We start from the raw sequence: 20,492 nt of genomic DNA, 5'->3' as shown, positions 1-20,492 counted from the left end.
GGCATAAATTAGGACAACTACCTTCACTGTAAAAGCCTATCACTTCTAGTAATAAGAACCTCCTGAAAGAAGTCAAATCTCATGGACCAAATCCACAGGCATTGACTCATGGGTACTCCAGGACTCAAGCATCCACCAGAAAAAATAGGGGTTGCTCAGCATCTGCAGGGGCAGATTAATCTTTTGTGGGCACCAGTGCCTGGACTGTGGCCCTGCCCCCCACTCCATCCAGGCTCCATCCAGAGGCCCTTCCTCCACTTGGCCTCTTCCCCCCAAGGTCCTGCCCCTGCTTGGCCTCTTCCTCCTCAGACTCCGCCCTGAAGCCCCCTCCCCACTCAGCCTCTTCCCCATGAGGCCCCACCTGCCACTCGCATGCGGGGGAGAGGCAGAGAGGAGCGAGCACCCACTAGCTAAAACAAAATTCAGCACCTATGGTCAAATACATACTTTGGCAAATAGCTTGCCATAAGATCCAGAACCCCAAGTTAGAAGCACCTACTATAGCACTGATAAATCTAGCAGAACGACCTGCCTATGTCTGCAAAAATTTGGGGGCAAAAAGAGCCCTATAAACGCAAAAAGGATTCTTGGTTTTCGGTATTTCAGTGGCAGGAAGTTTTCAGAATGTGTTCCTAGCATGTTATGTATAAAAGCCAACTGTGGATCTGACTGGACTTTGTGAAGGTTTTAAGGTGCAATAGGAGAAGAGCTTTGCTAATGGCATCTAATCAACACTCTGCGCACGCATGCCTTTGCCACTACCTTGGTTAGTCACCCTTTGATCTGAGGGAGCTGGCTGGCATTTATAATCTTAATTTAATCATTTAAAATTATTTTATCTCGTATTTTATTAGACTGCTTATACTGTGCAGCTCCATCATTATGGTATGATGTTAATTAAAGGCTGTATGGGGGCTTTGCCACAATCCCTGAGAAAGACACAGTGCAGAGACTACATTGTGGAATTACATGGAATTGCAATATGGTTTCCCTTTGTTCCAGATTAACCTGTCATAGATTAATTTCCCCTCCACACAGGCTAAACTGTGCTGGCTACTTGACTGTAGGCTTCTCCAGGTACAGGTATAGAGCCTGATTCTCCACTGTCTTATATCTTGGGTAATCATCTATGCCTCTGTGCCACCTTTGCACAGCTGTAATTGACTGTAGAAGTTGCAATGCACAGAGAATCAGATCCCTTATGTCCTCATTTATTTTTAAATTGACTCAAAGTGCAGTGACTACATAAACAAAATAATAATCATAAAATAATTAGTAATATAGTATGGGGATAGCTAAATCCTTCACCTTTCTCTCGCCTAGACTTGTTGACATTTGATTATGGGTAAAAAGCACTTAAGTGACTTAGAAGCCTAATTCCCATTTTCAAAATGACTTAGAGGCATGATTTTAAAAATCATGTAGGCACCTAAATATGTGGGTAAGCACCAGGCTACATCTTTAGCCACTTCAATGCCTTTAAAAATCTTAGGAGCTTTTGAAAGTTTTACCCTATACCTTAATTTACATAATTATCATTCAGATCTATTATGGAGGAAAATTTGATCCACATACAAGCAGTGAGATATATTTAAGGTCAGGTGAAAGAACAGACAGAAAAGACAAATCAGTTTTTATATCCATTGATTGAGTCCTCTACTTTTGCAAGGATAAAGATCAAAAACCATAATATCCTCATCCTAGCCCTCTTTAAACAGAGATTTACACACAGCTTCATTTCAATTCCATTTGATAATGACTTATACGAATCTTGATTTCTATAGAAAAATCAGCCTTGGCAGTTCTCCATTGACCCTATAGTCAAGAGCACCCTATCAGTTTGAAATGACTAATTCTTGTGCCGTCTAAAAGACAATCCAATCAATCACATATTAGATACATTTAGATTAAATGTTGTTTAAAGTGTTCCTTTTAAATACACGTAGTATAGATTTGGTTTGTTATTCTCGTAAAAGATCACCTAAAAATAATAGTACAATAAATATTTAGCTAATGTTACTTTCCATAAGCTTTGAGGCCAATGGGACTCATATTTTGCATTGTTGCAAACCATAATTTGGATGTGTTTTGGCCACAGAAAGGAGCAGTATATTCATGGAACATCAAAAACTTTCATGTAGTGCAAATTATTTAGAGGGGGAAAAATCAATATTGTGTAGAAAATGACAAGAGTAAATATGGAAATTAACTCCTGGCAAATCCTTTGTTCTGGGCTGTAATACTCCGTATTAAGATTGTCCCTTTTTAATAGCTTCCGAAGGAATTTCTTGCATAATGGTATTTTAGTCATCATGTTAATGTCAACAAACAAGGCAGATTAATGCTTATAATCCTGATCTGTCTTGCACTCGGTTTATTAGAATTGTAGGCAGATCTTCATTAGAATGAATGACATCTGATTCTATAAGCTAGTCACAGCAGAGGCACCTTCTTGCTATGGTGTCACCCTGCAGATGACAATGTCGGCCATTATGAATGACACTCCTCAATTCGTTACTTCCTGCCTCAAATTGTCGTTAATCTTTCATCCAAACTGTACACATGTGCAGCTTTAAGTGGGCTATCACAGCAAGTACCCAGTAATGCTGCAAGCACATGGAGACTGACAGAAGGTAAATTGCTTGTCAGGAGGTCTGTATTTCAATTCACTGCATCTTCCAAACACGTTGTGGTGAAAGCTCTCCACAACAGCTGCTTTCATTGCTAACTATTTTTGATGTAAATGTCAATAAAGCTCCAGGCCCTTTCATATTTTTGGCCAAGACTGTCCATCTTTCCCTATGCAGGCTGGCAGGTTGAGTTCCATTTATCTACTCTTAGGAACATGTCCTATAATAATGATTGTCTCTGGAGACCGTTTAGAGTGATTGAAAGCAGTGACCGGGACAATAGGCTGCTGAATTTCATTGCTGGATTGGGTTGACAGGTGACTGCTTTTATGGTCTTCTAATCTGTAAGAGAAGGAAATAAAAATAAAAGGATTATATCTAATCAACAGACAGGCATCTCCAGATTGTAAATCTATACCCTTCGTTTACCCCTCTCGTCAAAACAATTTAAGCACTGGTCGTTATAACTTGCTCATATTTCCCTAGTGGATCCTGAGATTTTAAAAGGAGGGAAAACTGAACTTAATTCCAGTGGGTTGACATAAATGAGAACTAAGGAAAGAACTTGTCACAGGCCATACAGATCCACCAGTAGAGATGTTGTGTGCAGTACATCCAAACGAGGTATGCAAGTGTTTCTTAATGAAAACTACTGTGGAAATGGGGAGACCCATACCTTCAGTCATGAACAGACTACAACAGATTGAACATGAATCCAGGTATACCACTTGTAAGACATTCCATTTAAAAATCAAAATTTCCCAGTTTTTGAGTAGCCTAGCATGTGGTGTTGGATTTCAAATCAAAAGTTCTCTAAGCTTGCTAAAGCTATTGTGCAAAATAAAGTGTGACAGTGGTGGCATGTCCACTACCTCACCACAGTGCTATCCATAGAAGATGGGGAGATGATCAGGTAAGATTCTTTAAAATGGTGCGGCAAAGAGTAGAAAATAGTCACTCAGCACCAGCACCTGCCTCCTTGGCAGACCCCAGAGGCTGTTGTGTTGGCACCTTTAAAATTCCCTATGAGTCTGTGTAGTTGCCTATGGTTACACTGCAGATGGGTTCTGGCTGGGCTTTCTTGTCTTCTTTTTTTACCATGTTTCCCCTCCTCCATTCACCTTTGGTTCTGTAAAGCATATACACTTTTTTCCATTAGTGATAACCACTTTACATAAATTTCCTATATCCATTTATATGGTGGGGGGGGAGAGGAGAGTTTACCCGTGTTCCATTCTTTTTGTCTAAATGTACCTGTAGGCTATAGTTTTGTCCACATTTTACAGTTTTATTTTTATTTATCTGGATTTCTACAATATTGAAACGCTATCTATAGCCCTAGACAACCTTGACACAACAATCAAATTAAACAGCAGCTTAACCATCCCCAACTCCACAGCCAATAGAACTGTATCCCCCAGAAAAGAATAAATCACAACATTTCCTATCATAATAACTGAACTCTGTGCTCAAAAAAAGGCTTTTAAATGCACATTATTTCACCTAAATGAGGGCATTTTATCAATAGCTTTAATTTAGATCTTTGCTGAAGAATATCTGCCTTGTGATATATGTTATCAATTTGATCTTTTTAACCAGATAAAATCAACTTTTTAAAAGAAGGTCCATATGGGGATTTAATGCAAATTTGCTTTCAAAAGGAGAAAGGAAAACTATTCTCTCCAATTCTGTAATAAGCTCTTAAATAACTACTAACAATGTATATTTTCTCGATTAAGATACTGTAGCTAACATATTCCCTTCAATTTTAAGACTGCAATTCAACTGTAAATATTTATTTCAAACTTGGTTAAAATTGTAAACATTCACATGGGTTACATGGGTTTCCATAATCTTATGAGTATCACTTTTTGTTTAAATAAATATTGAAATCTTTCCATCCGGAATCCCAGGGGGATAGGATAGGAATTGATTTCTGTGAAAGAGAAATAATAGTTCATACAAATTTGTCCTATATAAAAGAAAAATTCTCTTTCTCTCTTATCACTATAGTATTTAAGGGCTCAATCCAGTGAGCTACAATGCAAGGTTCCCACTGAAATCCAGTTGTAGAACCCCAGTATCATGAAATATGGAACCCCTAGGTGACAGACAAACAAGCTCATTAATTTTAGACCGAAATTCTTTGTTTTGCCCAGTGTCTACTGGATGTCACTACAGAGGGCTGCAAAGGAATCAGTTGCAGCTCCTTTATGCCGCGACTGGTTGTTTACCTACCTTTTGCACTTAAGAGCAACCCTTGGCTGATCTAATTTACCCTCAGGATGCTGTCTACCAGCCAAAGATAGCCAGCCAAGAATAGCCAGAGTGCAGTAGTGTTGCAAATGCTTCTACTCACCTCTCACATACACCTTACAGAGGTGGCATAGGAGTCAGCTACCCAGTTGGGATATGACTGGAACCGTGTCAGTTGGGGAGATCTGACAGCTTTCCAGCTTCTTTGCAGAAAAGATCATCAGCCAGATCCACGCAAAGAGGCTAGAATGCAGAAGAGAATCTGGCCTTCCATCTGTAATGAGATTTTTTTAAAAGAAAAATATACATAAAATTTTAGTAAAACACTAAAGGCTTGTTAAATTATCTTCATTGAATACATCAGTAAAACCAAATGACTATCAAGGAAAAGGGGAAGAAAAAAAAAAGAGGTACAAAAGAAACAAAGAGTTGGGTAGAAGAAGAGAGGACGTGTAAGGGTTAGTAAAAAAACACCCTTGTAGATTATTTGTTAACATTTGACCATTTGCTTTCTACACTGCAATAGGTTAGGACTAAAGAGTACTGCACTGTAGAAAAAAAGACTACAGAGAGTAACCCTTCTCACATAGGTGATAACATAACTATCACTCAAACTTTGTGTCTTACTGTGTCTAAAAGTCCCAGTGTATATGGTGTTATTATCCAGGCCTCAGAGCATTTCTTGTTCGTGGTTTCTTTTAAAAAATAGTACAATTTCTCATTAAACAACAATAGGATGAAATATTGATTGCTTTCTCAAGAAACACACAAAGCCCAGCTAATTCACAGTATCTGAAAAGTTTATTGTACCCAAGTTGCTCTGAACTGGAACACAAAATTATGTTTTTAGTAAGTTTTACTCTGTTTAGCTCTTCAGAGTCATTTAGTTCTGCAGAGCCTGTGATAGCATTGGTAATACACAGGTGTATCTAAAAGCAAATCCATTAATGGCAATGGTAAGTAACTGAGGTCAGAATTTAGCACGCAGAATCTTGATTTCTGATGATGATGCACAGAACAGCAGAAACTAAGATTGACTTTCAGATTCCAGGGTAAGTTGGAAGGGCTGGCAGCTAATAACAAGCAGATCTGTTTACTTATAAACAAAACATATTTGCTCTGGAGTCACTGAGACAAAAATATGGAACCTCATATGCCTTTTCTATAGTCACTTCTCAGTGCATAACTTCATTCAAATGATCTTTCTGTCTTTATCAAAAAAAAGTATGCTAATGTATCTTTGCACAGTTAAGTGCAACAGAGAATGCAAGACATATTTCAGAGAAAGAGGTTATGCTACTGATAATCTGAGAGAACCAAGGCTGAGGCTGATTTAAAAATACATAAGACAGCAGCTCTTGTTCTGATGCAAAAAGAAGCACCCTAGCAAGCAGTTCCTTCAATGTAAAAATGAATGAAAGGCTGCCTGTGCAACTCAGTGAAGGAATTTTTGGTGTCCTGCCCATGAAAACCCTAAAGAATAGTCAGCGTACTGTGTAAATGCCTGAACAATACCTCTCCAGAAGCTATTATGATAGGACCCTATCCTGCTTGCACTGGTGTCAAAACAACTATTAATTTCAATGCCAGCAAGATGGGTCTTTATTGGCCTGATTTTAAGTTGCGCTGAGTAACCATGTACACAGGCCTCCCATTGTCTTCAACAGAAAATGAGTTGCTCAGCAGCTCTGAAAATAAAGCACTATTTGTATTTCTTGAGAACTTTCAGGGTGTTCAGAACTTCACAAAAATGAAGGAAGATGGGTACATGCTTGTAAGCTGGTGGGCTATCTTACCAGCCCAGGGCAGAGTCATTCAATGCCAGAAACTGTGTGAGGCCTTTGCCAGAGGGCACAATTTATTGGTTAAACATAAACTTGGGCAAAATATAAAAATAAAGTAGTTCCTCAGTTCCAACATGAGCTACAGTTCCCAGGGCTTTCTGCTCACTTCTGTCAGACCCTCCAGGTCTTTGCCCTAACTCAAGAACTCCTGCATTTTTCACACGCAAGGCCATCTGTTTGAGAATCATCCAATAGTTGGGTTCTTTACTCTTTGTCCCTTGCACTGTGCTTACAAAGAAGCAAAAGGTAAATAAAGGTCCCTGCCCCAAGGATTCGTCTAAGACGAATCATTATAGGTGTGAGTAATTATTAATAGATCACTTTCATATGACTACTAGAAAGTGAAATGAAGGGTATCAGAGGAATAAGACTATGAGGGATACATAAATGTCAAAAATAGGCAATTCCCAATGGAAATTGATCAAATTAGAAAACAATTACTTCTCTGCAAATATAACAATGTTTCAACATCAATCAGGACATTTACACACACAATTTTTAGGGAAGTTCTGCGCTAGTCAGCATGCCTATAGAACTGTCTTATTCGAGCAGCATGAAACAGTTATGAATATGTACTGTAAGAACAAACTGAAATATCCCAATCACAACAGCAGCTTTGTTCATGGTTGTTTATTAAAGCCCTGATCCAGCAAGAACTTAAGCATGTGGTTACTTTAACTGTGTGAACTGACTCATTGACTTCAATCGCATTACTCACATAGTTAAAGTAAGCACATGCTTGAATGTTTTGATGGCTCAGGGACTAGATCACATGTACTGCCTGAAAGTATTCCAAAGAACATAACTTTGAGAGTTGCCAGTGTGAGAAGAATAGCTTATATGGGAATACAGCTCCTACTTAGAGTCTAAGACCCTTGGTGCAGGGACCATCTTTTTGTTCTGAGTTTGCACAGCCCTTAGCACAGAGGGGTCAGGGTTTATGAGTAGAGCCTTTGGGCACCACAATAGAACAAATAATAATAATCAATAATAATAAAAATACAATAATAAAATTGTATGTTGTAAGTGGATTTCATCTTGATAGGCTTTAAAGCCACTTTTCTTTATCTAGATGAAGATTCCAGAAGATAAGCAGCTTGACCTATAAAATAAAATAATTTCAAAATTAAATAATAACAAATACTCAAAAGTTCAAAAATAAAAATACTATTCCTCAGGAACTGGAGGTGATGAAACTGAACATAAATTTGAACTTATTTTTAACTTTGCTGATGAATGAATGCCAAGGGCCTGGTTTTGTTGTTAGGGTTTTTTTTCAATTAACTATTTTGATAAGTTAAATATAAAAATCCTATCCATAAACTGGTGACATAATGTCATTTTAAGACCTTTTACCCAGATAAGACCATACCAGCTTCCTCAAATATGGTCTCGTGTATCCAGATTTTTGATATTTTGGGCAGGTGGAGATCAGACTTACAGTCTCTGTGGTAGACAAAAGAATGAATATTTTAAAAATAGCTGATTTAAGTAGACTTTTTCCAAACCAATGTTCAGTTAGGAGAAACTGATTGGACCAATGTAGTCCTTGTACCTGATCTGTCTGAAGACCTTGGAGGTACTGCAAGGATGAATAGGCAAATTTCACAAACTATTAATCTAGGCTTAGACCAAGAAACCTCACCTTTGGGATCAATATGCCACCTGAGAGGAGACAGACCTTCCAGAATCTCTGAGATTGAGGAGAGGAAGTCACAATATCAACATCCGGCCACTCTAGTTTCTCTTTCCCTGCATCCAAAGGAGGTCTGCTGCCAAGAAGTGCTGAGCTAGCAGAATACTGGGGTCTTGGTCCTTGCCTGACATTACAGCTTTCTCTGGGAACCAAGAGACTGAGGGAGCTGGAGAATTTGCAACTCCTCTGTTATCTGAAGTATATTATTTTTCCTTTTTCCTATTTTTTTTATTCTCTTCCCCCACCATGGTGTGGAAGTAGAAGTGTGCATACATGTGTGTGAGAGCATCTGTAAAGTCCACAATAGGAGGCACTTGAAAGAAATGTTCCCAACATTTAAATAGTCCTAAATGTTGTCTTATAAATTTACTTGTTAGTGTGTGCTCTGTTCTCTATGTTTAAAAGTCCTGAGAGACTTGAGATTGTGGTATGTATTTGTTGGTAAATAAGAGATGTCAAACTTCTGCTTATCAAAAGTACCCTATTAAATCTGTATTATTACAGCTCTGGGTGGAGGAAAGGCTTAACTGCAACTAAAGATTAAAGTCTAAGGAGGAAGCTCCATAATATGCTCTGAGGTTGTGATTCGAACATTAGTTAATAATTTGGTTTCAGTATTAAGATATTGAAACATTCCAATTATAGATTTGATTGACTTTGGTAAAGTTCTATAACTAACTGGACAACCACCTCCTGAAACCCCTTCTTAGATTTTATATAAGGATTGATCATTTTAGGTTTTAATTCAATCATTTAGCTAGTTGGATTATTTAATTTGAACCCAAAAATCAAGACTAATTTTTTATTTGATCTTGATTTTATATTGATTTGGTAGGAGCATTTCTTTATTCTTAGTTGAGTTTAATATTATTAATGGTAACTTGGTTTTGTGATTTTTCCTTTATTTTATGTAAGTGTTTTAATAAAATTCACAAAAAAATACGGATTCACATTTCAATTCGCAAGGTGGGTGCAGAATCCTGGTGTGGATACAAGCTGGTCTGACTAAAAGCCTGTCTAGCAAACCCTACTTAGTCTTCGGTTCTCTCACCAGCCAGACTTGATCACAAAGGAATATGTGGCAAAGCACTTGCAAAAGGAGGAAAATGACTATGTGTCTGAAGAAACAGACTTTATACAGAGCACTATTCACCATAACAGTGTGGCATTTTCTAGGAACCAGCACAGGAACACAGAGCTTCTCTGTTGGGACACCCTAAATGTAGGTGCTTAGCTTCTCACTCATGCTGGCAGCTAAATGTTGCTAGCTCTCAGAAGGATATGAGTGTGGGGATGGGGGCTTGGAGTTTCTCTCTTCACAGAGGAGGTCCTTCAGGAAAAACCCGAAGACCAGACAAACTTAGAGACAGACATGATGTCGGGTAGCTATGGATTCTGAACAGCTGGCATTCTCTTGAGCTAGAGACCACTGTTTTTTACATACATTATTTGCTGCACCAGAGGCATTCTCCTCTTGAAAGAAATTGAGAAGCAACAAGTGGCTGATTTTTGATGATTTAATTAACTAATAAATAAATGTCGAGGAGTTGTTTACATATAGCATGGACTACATAGTAGAGCAACCCTTTTACTCTAATATCTAATGCTGACTAACCTTGGACAAGTACCACCCTCACTTTTGGTTTCGCACAATGTATACTGCCACCAGAAAGTGTTACTTCGGGGACTGACTCACAAAATGGAGAAGTTTACTTTGCTTAGTTTGTCCATTTAAAGGAGCATTATTTCTGAAGGCAGTTTAAGTCATTAAGAAAAGATGATATTCCTGAGAAGGGATGGACATTTTTTCATATGGTCTGATAAATGGGTAGTCAAAATACATGACCTGCTTGTGGTCCTAAAAATTATACACAAGACAATTACATTATATTGCCTGAAAATTCATTGAACTATTTAACTCCAGTTCTAGAAATGTCTTTTTTCTGTACTCAACTGTCTTTTCCGTGGCTTGATGTTGGTACAGTGAGCTGATTCTTTTTTTTTTTTTTTTAAACCTGCTGTTCTTCTCTCCACTGGTTGATGAGGGTTTGTCAAGGCATTACTTCCTTTCTCTGGCTTGATCAAGCCCAAATTCATGCTATGTCCACTGCAGAAGCAATTCAGTGAATTAAATTTTTAACATAGATATTAACTCTGGTATTCCAAACTGTGAATAAATGATATCCTACCTAACATATATTAGAGGATAGCAAAATGTAACATATTTATTAGTGTATATGTGTGTATGTTTATATACACACACAGAGAGAAAGAGGGAGAGTATAAGTAGTATAAGTATAAGAAAAGTATGTATTTTTAGTGAGCATATTTATCTTACGGTGTAAAATGCATGGAATTCTAAACATTTCTTAAAGGGAGTTATGTAGCAAGTTGTCTTAATAAGCTAAATTTGATAATATCACAAGCAGTAATCCAACTCTCTGATCTATGATAACATGAAATACACTGTGTCAGACAAAGGTATATAATAAGGGACTTTTACTTACACATAAAATTTTTAAAAACCCATGATTTTTCATGGTCTATAATTTACCTAATTTAATTGATCATAATGAATGAACTAATGGTCAGAAAAGATAAACTCATATTAGGTGTGCTCAAAAAGCCAGAAGGACAAGTTGTCTTCAGAAAGGTATATCAATAACTAGCAATTCCAGCAAATGTCAAATATACATCTCCTGAAGTCTAGAATCAGCTCACTGAAAACATGCCTACCACTTACAAGATTACAAGAAATCATGGAAGAAGCAAATTTATGTGATAGTGATTGACTGTTACACAATTAAATGCGATGGCATGAGGTATCAGAGTAACATGGAAATTTTGTCCATTGCTCTATGTTACATAAGGTATTCCTTGAAACATCTAATACAAGAAGCACAACTCAATCATCTTCATGCCATCTACACCTCTGACATGATTATTGCTCTTTTGAACACTGCTGATCTATCTTCTTGTGGCATTATTAATTTGTGCTCTTAAAGGGGCAGTGAAAAGAAGTTAGTGTGGAAGTACGTAGCCAGACAAAATGTGAAACACAAATACACTGTTCTGTATATTATTTCAGGCATCAATTTCATCTGGTTAGAACATTTCTTGAAAATAGCATTTATGAAGTTTCCAAATGATGAACAAGTGTGGATTTGTTATGTATTTATGTATTACTATCATTGGCACCATTGTATTATTTAAAAAACTGTAGGACCTGCCTTCTCAGCTATGATTCTAACACACTTTAAGATAGACATTGAGGTGAGCTAATATTCCACAAAATAATTGTTCCAAAACGAATATCAATTTGATCACATTTGTGACCCTTTCACATCCACTTTCCATGAACATTTGATGGCACTGTCTTTATTAACATGGATACTGACACAGGGCCTGCAGTTCTTATTCAAAGCTTCTTCAAGCCAAACTCTCACTGGCAGAATTTAGCCTAAGTTTTAGGACCACAGGATTTAGCCCCAAAAGTCAATTCTTAGCTCTAACATTTGCCAGAAACAAAAACTCTGAACTGTGTAAAACTCTCATTATTATTATTAGTCAAGCTGGACTGGTTAGTTATATAAGTTATCCAATCAGGGAATAGAAATAACAGAAAGATGACTTTGGAATCTAATCAACAAAAAGACAATTTAAAATGGTCAATATTCATAATATATAAATAACTTGTTGAATTATTCCTGGAAGAGAAGTTCAATTTTTGTGAACATATATTGGAGAATTTCATTATTGGTTCACAGGCAAATAAGTCAGGGAGAATTTCAGAGAACAAGGTTCTGCACTGCTTAGGTTCCATTTAAGCTCGGACATAGTCAACATGATGCACAGGCCTCATGCTGGCCCTCTGCACAGGGATGGCTTTCCCCTAACAAAAGACAGCTGTATTTGTTGAATACTTGATTCATGGCAAATTGTTTTCTCATTTCTACTTATAAGGACTTTCCTTGCTTTTCAGTAGATGCCCACAACTCCCACTGGAGTCAGTGGTAGATATGTGCATAATATACTCTGTTAATGTCGCAAGCCATCAGCTATCTTTTAAAGATACTGTAAGACAGCCACACTTCTAAGTGATTATTGAAATCCAGCAGCTGGATTGAGTGCTGCTGAATCCTTCATGTCTCAGGTACTGCAAATAATAGTAATGAATGACTAATTAATTGTGTGCTTACCAATCTTTCTTCCCATTGCTTTAGTCAGAAAACACATAATATTGAATACCATCCAGATAACTGAGAATGTCTCACTGAGTGATGGAAAGTTTGAACATCTTTAGAGGAAGAGCTGCAAAGCTGTAACTATTTTGTCACCATTTAAGTAGATTTGTCACTATACTGTATATTGTGGCTTTTAGATTTCTCATTTTTCATAGCATAGTCTGCTTCTGTGCTGTATTTACCAGTCGTTCCTTTTTGTTTGTCCCCAAAAAGACAGTATTGTTTGGACAGCCAATAGCAGGACAGTAGGTTTGGATGGACAGTGTAGAATACAGTAATTTAAAAGCCTTCTAAAGTAGATCTTGTTCCACATCATTGACACTACTTTGCTTGAGTTGAACAGCAGGTTCACTGAACAACTGAGAACATTGGTGAGAATACTCACTTATCTCATGGCTCCCTTTGGTGTTTGGATCAGATTCTCTTTTGGACTAGCAGACTCTAACACCTCTTCTGAAATCAGCTCCAACTGATGATGAGCTACATCTGGCCTGTGAAATGAAAATAGCGAAACCTTTGATTGAGTCCAAGTTAAGTGGATCTTTATCATCTGCTCAGTCAACTTTTGCCAAGATGAATGATACTATGTCAGTACTCTAATAATTTTTGAGGTGGATTCCCCCTCCTTTGGGCATTTTTTCCTTGTACACAAACACTAAGAATAGTTACTGCAAGGATAATTTTGAGTATTCATTTCTAACTCTCTGTTGGTGCTTCACTGGACCAAAAAGACCACCCAAAATCTTGTACTACTTGCCGTTGAGAAAGAAATCACTGCACTGATTCATTATGTGAAAATAGCTAATATATGTTATTATCATTAATAGTCAGCCAAAGCTTTGACCACACCACAGTATCTAATTCTGTTACATCATTTACTTGTCAGGAAGTTCTCTCTATATTGAGTTTATATATACAGTACTTTAATGCTTGTTTAAAAAACTTCTGTGACCAAAAATTATTTCTTGAGTCACGGAAGGAATGAGTGCTCCCATACTCATTAATGATTACTTTTAGCCAAATAGCAAATACAACAGATTTAGTCACAAACATATTCACATATTAAGTTAATGAGAAATCAGAAATGGTTATTCTTTAAAATTAGTGATTTTGGGAGAGGATTATACTTTGATAATTTTTCAAATGCTGCAAACACATTGGAAAAAGCAAAAATTTTACTTGCCTTGTGGAGTATTAACTTTCAAAATGTTTAAGCTCATTGGAAAATGGACAGACAGTATTTTTTATTAGTAATCTATGATGGAAAATATTTTACAATGATATAAATGACCTTAGTAAACAGAATATTTTATCCATCTTTAAGTGAAATAGTGAGTGTTAGTGAGTGTTTTTCTTTAGTTGATATAAAAATGCTGGTATATCAAAAAAAGCAATGGTGACATTTTTAATTTTTAAAGACTTCTGTGTCATATTTGGCTTCTTCTTCTTGTACCCTGAACCCTCTAGTCTCTCATTAACTTCAGTCATTCTCTCCACTACACAATTTCTTCCAAATTGATCCATTTCCCTCTCCCTCCCTTACCCTCTCCCTGGTTAAATCCTTGTTCCTTCTTTGGTCATCACTTGTCTTCATTACCTCCTTGCCTCCTCTCTCTCTCTCTCCAATCTATCCAAAGTGCTGTAGATAGTCATCTTCTTCTCTGAAAGCTAAGCTCACGTCACCCTTCCCCCAGTTCAGCCTGGATCTAATTTGGTTTCCCTTAAGTTGCTTTATTCAGTTTTGAATAAAGAATGATTATGCTCACCTGCAGTATGGCTTCAACGTTCTCCATAATAGGAGAGGCAGCTAACACAAGTGATTAGGTCTGAAGAATTCCTGTCTGATAGAGGAATGCACTAGTACCTTCAAATGAGGAACTTGCAATTATATACCAACTTCTTCTTGTTTCATTAGAACTGACAGTACCAGCACTTTTGAGTTATTATTCTGGGTTATTAGATCTGGCATTTTTATTTTAATTATTTTGAGGCTGTTTGGTCCCAGTTTGGCCAAGCACTTAAGCCTGTGTTTAACCATGTGCTTCAATGTTTTGCTGAATGGGGATGGACTTGTGCTTACGAGCTTGCCTGACTTGTGGCTTTACTGTTGATGTTGGATACACTGACACTGACTATCCACTTTTCCTGTGTCTCTAGCCATAGCCACCTATTTTTAAAATTGTGTTGTCATAATTTGTGGAAGATTTCTCTTTTTATGATTTTTCAAGCACCAGCTCTTGACACAGAAGACAAATTTTTATTGATGCATAGTGGCCTGTCTTGGACCCCTGCTGTAAGTATGGACTTTTGGCTAATGTATTTGTCACAAGGCAGGGCTTCTCCCTAGCTTGCCAACGACTCACTCTCATAACCATAATTTCTTCTAGGCAGTTTTATTGTCCAAACTTAAGCCAAATCAACAAAAACACAGTTCCTCAACCACCCTGAGCTACAGCTGCCAGGGTCTCCACCCCCGCCCCTTTAATTCTCAGGTTCCTTCTGCCCTCTTCCCAGAGACTTTGGCAATCCTGAGGCTCCTGTTTCACTGCTTCCCCCTCCCAGAAGACTTAGACAGTCCTAGCTCTCCAGGGCTCCCCATTCCCAGGGAGCTGGGAATGTGTGGCATGCTGTACTTCAGAGCAGCACCCTGGAACCATCATATTCACCACTATCATATAATTGTATGTTTTGTACAAAGTATGCCTTGTGAAGTATCATTTGTATTGTATTGTATTGCATTGTATCATTGCCCGTGTATTGAAGATCTTTGACCTGTTTGTAGCATCTATCAGGGTGAGACTCTGAGTTCTATAAACTAAACAGGATTTGAATCAAACAAATTGTGAATTTACTTTTATTTCTTAGGTAACCAACTTTGATCTCTATACTTACTACTACTACTTGTAATCACTTAAAGGTTATCTTTCTGTAGTTAATAAATCTGTTTTATATTTTACCTAATACAGTGTTTTTTGGTTAAAGTGCTTAGGAAATCTCAGCTCAGTTTACAAAGGCTAGTGTGTGTCCTCTCCACATCAAGGGAGGGGAGGACTGGGTAATGAACTTCTGACTGTGCTTCTGACCAGGGCAATACAGTACAGTTCTGGAATGCAAGGCTGGGGAGCTGGGGAGAATTGGCTGGAGCCTCTTTTTTTGGTTCACGAGTGGCTGGGAGAAGCATTCATGTAATTCAGTTGGTTGTGTCCTTGCCTGTGGATGTCTGTGTAACTGCAGTACCTGCCAGAGGTTTGTAGCTTGCCAACAGCACCACAGTGTGAGAGGAAGCCCAGGTTAGTGAGACAGAGGACTCAGCAGTCCGAGAGTCCAGGATGCACACCAGGAACCCCATCAGAGTGAAAGCCCCATGTCCACTGTCTCAATCCCTTTCCTAACTGTCTCAGCCTGACTCACCCAGGCTTTCCCTTACCAGGTCTCTCTCTCTCTCTCTCAGCCCTGGTGTCCTCTTTTAAAGCTCAACTGGGGTCAGCTGACCAGTCATATGTGCACTGGCCCTGCTTCCTCTTAAAGGTCCAATGACACTGTTCTGGGGTTTTCTTCTGTTTCCTTTTCTCTCTTTGTTTATTTTCCTGATCTGTTTTTCCATCGTGTTATTCAAGATTAAATGGTTATACTCCTGCATGAAACTGAACTTAATTTTCTTTTCTTTTTGTGATGCTCACCTTCAGGAAACCTGGATCTAGATAGATAGTGTTGCTTTTAAAAAAAAATTCATAGAGGCGAAGAAATAGCTTAATCTTTTATTGCTGAGTTTCTGTTCCAATCTATTCCAAGCCAGGTTTTAGAGAAAAAGATTAGTCTGAGTATAATCGCTAATGGGAGATACTTCACATTACCAGAACATTTAATGTTTCAGTACAAATGACAAACTGTGTTCAGGAGAGGTTCAAGACTGAGCCAGCATGGCTGGAGACTAAATCACCTTTCCACTTTAAAGTAGATTGGGTTGTCCTTCCAAATCAGGGTTGAGGTCATTGGCAGGGCAGTTTGAGAAAGAGAGCATCTGTCTGAAATATACCTGGCCTATGGATGTATTCAGGAATTCAATTTCTAATGCTGCCAATCCCTTGACCTTAAGAAGCAGAAATGTTTACCAAAAACATATGAAAAAAAAAAGCCCAGATATTTTTATCTCAGTTCAGATTCAGTTTCTCCAAATGGGTCACTGATCAAGATCAAGATCCCGGGATACCGGGAGGAAGCACAGGCAGGAAGGTCTGTGAGGGGAGGGCTCCTGCCTCATACTGGGAATGAGGGGCGATCAACAGGCTATCTCAAGTGCTTATATACAAATGCACAAAGCCTTGGAAACAAGCAGGGAGAACTGGAGGTCCTGGTGATGTCAAGGAATTATGACGTGATTGGAATAACAGAGACTTGGTGGGATAACTCACATGACTGGAGTACAGTCATGGATGGTTATAAACTGTTCAGGAAGGACAGGCAGGGCAGAAAAGGTGGGGGAGTAGCACTGTATGTAAGGGAGCAGTATGACTGCTCAGAGCTCCGGTACGAAACTGTGGAAAAACCTGAGTGTCTCTGGATTAAGTTTAGAAGTGTGTGCAACAAGAGTGATGTCATGGTGGGAGTCTGCTATAGACCACCGGACCAGGGGGATGAGGTGGATGAGGCTTTCTTCCGGCAACTCACGGAAGCTACTAGATCGCATGCCCTGATTCTCATGGGTGACTTTAATTTTCCTGATATCTGCTGGGAGAGCAATACAGCGGTGCATAGACAATCCAGGAAGTTTTTGGAAAGCGTAGGGGACAATTTCCTGGTGCAAGTGCTAGGGGAGCCAACTAGGGGGAGCGCTTTTCTTGACCTGCTGCTCACAAACCGGGTAGAATTAGTGGGGGAAGCAAAAGTGGATGGGAATCTGGGAGGCAGTGACCATGAGTTGGTTGAGTTCAGGATCCTGACGCAGGGAAGAAAGGTAAGCAGCAGGATACGGACCCTGGACTTCAGGAAAGCAGACTTTGACTCCCTCAGGGAACAGATGGCCAGGATCCCCTGGGGGACTAACATGAAAGGGAAGGGAGTCCAGGAGAGCTGGCTGTATTTCAAGGAATCCCTGTTGAGGTTACAGGGACAAACCATCCCGATGAGTCGAAAGAATAGTAAATATGGCAGGCGACCAGCTTGGCTTAATGGTGAAATCCTAGCGGATCTTAAACATAAAAAAGAAGCTTACAAGAAGTGGAAGCTTGGACATATGACCAGGGAAGAGTATAAAAATATTGCTCGGGCATGTAGGAAAGATATCAGGAGGGCCAAATCGCACCTGGAGCTGCAGCTAGCAAGAGATGTCAAGAGTAACAAGAAGGGTTTCTTCAGGTATGTTGGCAACAAGAAGAAAGCCAAGGAAAGTGTGGGCCCCTTACTGAATGAGGGAGGCAAGCTAGTGACAGAGAATGTGGAAAAAGCTAATGTACTCAATGCTTTTTTTGCCTCTGTTTTCACTAACAAGGTCAGCTCCCAGACTGCTGTGCTGGGCAACACAAAATGGGGAAGAGATGGCCAGCCCTCTGTAGAGATAGAGGTGGTTAGGGACTATTTAGAAAAGCTGGACGTGCACAAGTCCATGGGGCCGGACGAATTGCATCCGAGAGTGCTGAAGGAATTGGCGGCTGTGATTGCAGAGCCCTTGGCCATTATCTTTGAAAACTCGTGGCGAACGGGGGAAGTCCCGGATGACTGGAAAAAGGCTAATGTAGTGCCCATCTTTAAAAAAGGGAAGAAGGAGGATCCTGGGAACTACAGGCCGGTCAGCCTCACCTCAGTCCCTGGAAAAATCATGGAGCAGGTCCTCAAAGAATCAATCCTGAAGCACTTAGAGGAGAGGAAAGTGATCAGGAACAGTCAGCATGGATTCACCAAGGGAAGGTCATGCCTGACTAATCTAATCGCCTTTTATGATGAGATTACTGGTTCTGTGGATGAAGGGAAAGCAGTGGATGTATTGTTTCTTGACTTTAGCAAAGCTTTTGACACGGTCTCCCACAGCATTCTTGTCAGCAAGTTAAGGAAGTATGGGCTGGATGAATGCACTATAAGGTGGGTAGAAAGCTGGCTAGATTGTCGGGCTCAACGGGTAGTGATCAATGGCTCCATGTCTAGTTGGCAGCCGGTGTCAAGTGGAGTGCCCCAGGGGTCGGTCCTGGGGCCCGTTTTGTTCAATATCTTCATAAATGATCTGGAGGATGGTGTGGATTGCACTCTCAGCAAATTTGCGGATGATACTAAACTGGGAGGAGTGGTAGATACGCTGGAGGGGAGGGATAGGATACAGAAGGACCTAGACAAATTGGAGGATTGGGCCAAAAGAAATCTAATGAGGTTCAATAAGGATAAATGCAGGGTCCTGCACTTAGGATGGAAGAATCCAATGCACCGCTACAGACTAGGGACCGAATGGCTCGGCAGCAGTTCTGCGGAAAAGGACCTAGGGGTGACAGTGGACGAGAAGCTGGATATGAGTCAGCAGTGTGCCCTTGTTGCCAAGAAGGCCAATGGCATTTTGGGTTGTATAAGTAGGGGCATAGCGAGCAGATCGAGGGACGTGATCGTTCCCCTCTATTCGACACTGGTGAGGCCTCATCTGGAGTACTGTGTCCAGTTTTGGGCCCCACACTACAGGAAGGATGTGGATAAATTGGAAAGAGTACAACGAAGGGCAACGAAAATGATTAGGGGTCTAGAGCACATGACTTATGAGGAGAGGCTGAGGGAGCTGGGATTGTTTAGTCTGCAGAAGAGAAGAATGAGGGGGGATTTGATAGCTGCTTTCAACTACCTGAAAGGGGGTTTCAAAGAGGATGGCTCTAGACTGTTCTCAATGGTAGCAGATGACAGAACGAGGAGTAATGGTCTCAAGTTGCAATGGGGGAGGTTTAGATTGGATATTAGGAAAAACTTTTTCACTAAGAGGGTGGTGAAACACTGGAATGCGTTACCTAGGGAGGTGGTAGAATCTCCTTCCTTAGAGGTTTTTAAGGTCAGGCTTGACAAAGCCCTAGCTGGGATGATTTAACTGGGACTTGGTCCTGCTTTGAGCAGGGGGTTGGACTAGATGACCTTCTGGGGTCCCTTCCAACCCTGATATTCTATGATTCTATGATTCTATGAAAACCCAGTGGGATCACATACAGTATAGATAAGAACAAATAAGGATACCAAGGAGAGAACAAATAAAGAAAGCTTTAAATCATATTTTCACCTTAACTTTAGTATAGATTCTCTGATTTTCTTCAAAAGATCAAGTGTTACTTTGCTAGAAATTAACATCCGTATCCCTTCTCTTGTAAATAATATTATTTCTCCCTCACTCTCCAGCAGTGACAGTTGGATATTTGAACAAACATGGCTCAGACAACACCTATTTAAATCCCCATACTAAAAATACAAACACAGAAGTACCAAATATCATGTTTGATCATTTCCTCTGTAATTTGTTGTTCAGGCAGATGTTTTGCATATGTTGATTAAATATGCAGTTTCAACTGCCTGGGGGAGCCAGGGTCCCTCGCAGCAGACCAGTGTTATCCTATCCCAGGAGGCTACAGCACTCCAGAGGGATACTTTCACATGGGCTACCTGCTTCAGCTTGTCTAAGCAACAATGATAGCCATATGTGAAGCTGCAGGAAAACAGATGCTGTTTTTCCATTTGTGAAATCAAGTTGTTGGAAAGTAGTCAGGTTTCCAATGTACAAAAGCTCATCTAATCAACCTACAGAGACAATGCGAGCGTTTTCAGCAATACTTTACAACATTGCCTATTATTGGTGACTGGAATTCTATAT

General features: G+C 39.4%; 1 long non-coding RNA gene across 1 annotated transcript in view; it reads right to left on the bottom strand.

Moving 5' to 3' along the window:
• Positions 1-5,017: 5,017 nt before the first annotated feature.
• LOC122458448 overlaps positions 5,018-20,492 on the bottom strand; it is a 37,287-nt gene continuing 21,812 nt past the window's right edge. The window contains exons 2-3 of the long non-coding RNA XR_006278497.1: positions 13,056-13,161; positions 5,018-5,160 (exon numbers count right to left, since the gene is read on the bottom strand). This is a non-coding gene — a long non-coding RNA (uncharacterized LOC122458448). The remainder of the gene's footprint in view (positions 5,161-13,055; positions 13,162-20,492) is intronic.

The sequence above is a fragment of the Dermochelys coriacea genome, chromosome 2, assembly GCF_009764565.3.
Source record: "Dermochelys coriacea isolate rDerCor1 chromosome 2, rDerCor1.pri.v4, whole genome shotgun sequence".
NCBI lineage: Eukaryota > Metazoa > Chordata > Testudines > Dermochelyidae > Dermochelys > Dermochelys coriacea.
This window is presented reverse-complemented; position numbering and strand designations above follow the sequence as displayed.